We start from the raw sequence: 3,432 nt of genomic DNA, 5'->3' as shown, positions 1-3,432 counted from the left end.
GTAATAAGGCCAATGACCATTAGTGACATTTTTATCTTCTGTTATTTAGTGTCGTTTTGGGATTCGTCTTATTTTTATCAATAAAATGAGGCATTTAGCATTATAAGTTCTCCAAATCAACTTGTCGCTAGGCCTACCTCGGGTACAATGAGGCTCCCAAATTAGGACACGACTTATATTCTTGCACTACGTGTTTAAATATCGCAACGTTTCTTTTCATAATCCTCACTGACTTGTTGCCTTTTCGTTTTTATTTTTTATTTATTACCCTCCCCAAGGTTAGTTCGTGCACTCTGGCATCATCATCATATTCCACATGATCCAAGGGCCCTCCACCCACTCCTCATCCTAGCCCCGTCAAAAACAGGAACAAAGGAAAGATGGAAGATTTGAACAACACCAGAAAGGAAAACTCAACTGAACGGGTAGAGGTAACTCATGGTACTTTGGTTGCTAAGGAAAGTGCATCCCAGCTTAAACAAAAGTTGCTGAAATTCCAAGAAGAACTTGATCAGGTCCGGAACTTGGCAAGCTTATCATTTTCTCTCACCACCCCAGATGTCAATTTTCCTAACGCTCAGAACCCTACACCTCCATAAAATATCCCAAAACCACAAAAACATCTCGCTCCTCACCACCACTGAAACACCTGTCATACTTCTAACAATACTCCACTACTCATCCCAGAACCAGTGAACTCCACAAATGACCATTTCCACACTCATAACACCCCCATCTACGTGGAAACCATGCCGCACTCCGACCAACCCATTTCAAGCACACCCGAGTCTGATGATAAAGACTCACTCATAAGGAGTCTGGCTGAAGAGCTTAAGAGGTTGACTAGCCGAATTTAGGGCGTCGAAGGAAGCAAAGGAATTGAGGGGCTAAACTATGAAGATCTCTGCATACAACCCAATGTTGAATTGCCCGAGGGGTACAAACCTCCGAAGTTCGAGATGTTTGATGGTACAGGAGATCCGAGAGTTCATTTGAGAACATACTGCGACAAGCTGGTCGGAGTAGGAAAGAATGAAAGGATCCGCATGAAACTCTTCATGGGGAGTCTGAAGGGAGATGCTCTGTCTTGTTACATTAGCCAAGATCCGAAGAAGTGGTCGAACTGGGTAAGCATGGCGTCCGATTTTATGGACAGGTTTAGTTCAACACAGAAAATGCGCCAGATGTGTTCTATATCCAGAACCTAAATAAGAAACCCACGGAAACATTTTGTGAGTATGCCACTCGCTGGAGGTCAGAAGCTGCCAAGGTCAGGCCTGCTCTAGAGGAAGAACAAATGAACAGGTTTTTCGTCCGAGCTCAAGACCCCCAAAACTATGAAAGGTTGATGCTGATTGAAAGCCAAAAATTTTCCGACATCATCAAGCTAGGTGAGAGGATCTAGGAAGGCATCAAAAGTGGTATGGTTACAAACTTTGAGGCTTTGCAGGCTACCAACAAGGCTCTACAGTTTGGTGGCACGACCAAGAAAAGGGACATGAGCGACATGATGGTTGCACAAAGAATCAAGTCCCCTATCAAATACCAAACCTAGCCGATTCCTCCACTCCCATATCAACCTACCCCAAATTAGCAAGCACCCTCGCCCTCTTACCAAACTCCACCACCTACTTACCAATCACCTCCACCTCCCACATATCAGCCTACTTCACCCAGATATTCCCAACTCGCACATGTCTACCAAGCCTACAATACTCAACCCTCTAACTATCAATCACCTCCTACTCACCAAAACTTTCTTAGACCCCGACCAAATTTCAACCGCAGACCTCCCAAACAATATACCGCCATTGCCGAACCAATTGACCAACTGTATAAAAGGCTCAGAGCTGCTGGTTATGTCACCCCATCCCCGCTATAACTCCTGAAAACCCTTCCCAATGGGTCAATCCTAATAAATCCTGTGCATACCATTCCGGCATGAAAGGGCATACCATTGATGAATGTCGCTCTCTAAAAGATAAAATGCAAGCGCTGATTGATAACAAGATTACTGTGGCAAAGGAGCCCACTACGAATGTCCGCAATAACCCTCTACCAGACCACATGGGTGGAGGAGTTCACATGATTGGAATAGAGGACGACTGGGACCCCAAAGGGTCAATAGGTTTGATCACAGAAGGCGACGATCCAAAGAAACCAACAGTCACCCTTAATCCGATTGTAGTCCAGATTCAGCCTTCTGGGGACACTGAGGTGAACATGTCCATACCACTTGAGTTTGAAACACCATCCTCTACAAAGATTCCAGTACCAATCGAGGTCGAGTTTGGGTCCCCGACAAATGTACCAGAACCATTTGAAGTTGCGGTCTTGCTTCCAAAATACAGGCTCCATTCGGAGTAAAGGTGCCCATTCCAGTAGCAATGTCGGCTATAACGCCATTCCATACAAATGCCATACCTTGGGACTACACAACCGAGGCAAGAAGGAAAGGGAAAGCCAAATCCAGAGAAGCAGTCGCAACACAGGGTATGCCAAGAACCGACAGAGTATACACCCTAGAACATTTGGCTGAATCAAGCAAGCAGGCCTCTGGATGGCCAACCATCACTGAGGGTGGGCTCGATGATCTCTAGAGAAAAATACAAGCAAAGGAGTACTCAGTCATCGATCAGTTGAACAAAACACCGGCACAGATCTCTATCCTAGCTTTGCTGCAATGCTCCGATGCACACAGGAACACATTGTTTAAGGTGCTGAGTGAGGCATATGTACCGAGCAACATCACTGGAGGAGAAATGGCAAACATGGTAGGGTAGGTATTGGAGAGTCACAATATCACTTTTCATGAAGATGAGTTGCCACCAGAAGGGTTGAGTTACAACAAGGCGCTGCACATCACTGTGCAATGCGAGGAATATTTCATCACCAGAATCCTGATTGACGGTGGGTCCAGCCTCAATATTTGTCCGTTGGTAACACTCAGAACATTGAGAAAGAGTCTGCATGAGATCAAGGATAGGGCAATCAACGTCAAAGCTTTAGACGGTTCCCAAAGTCCACTATTGGGGAAATTAGCTTGTGTTTGTAGATGGGGCCTACTTGGTTTGATGTTGAATTTCAAGTAATAGATGTGCCGACATCTTATAACTTGCTGTTGGGACGGCTGTGGATTCATCCCGCTGGGCCCGTAGCGTCAACACTGCATCAGACGGTGATATTTGAGTGGAACCACCAAGAGGTGATCATTCACGGCGACGGTAGCAATCCCATATACAGTAACCAAACCATCCTAGCAATTGGAGGAAGGAGAAAGATAGGCTGGGAAACCTATCACCACATCGAGCGAGTCAACGCTGTTGACAAAGACATATAGTGGGACAACAAAATTGAAAGCATACTGAACTGGAGCAGATATGAGCCTGGCAAGGGACTTGGCAAGAACCTCCAAGGAATCGCCAAGCCGAT

The sequence above is a fragment of the Nicotiana sylvestris genome, chromosome 1 (genome assembly GCF_000393655.2).
Source record: "Nicotiana sylvestris chromosome 1, ASM39365v2, whole genome shotgun sequence".
In the NCBI taxonomy this organism is placed as follows: Eukaryota; Viridiplantae; Streptophyta; class Magnoliopsida; order Solanales; family Solanaceae; genus Nicotiana; species Nicotiana sylvestris.
This window is presented reverse-complemented; position numbering follows the sequence as displayed.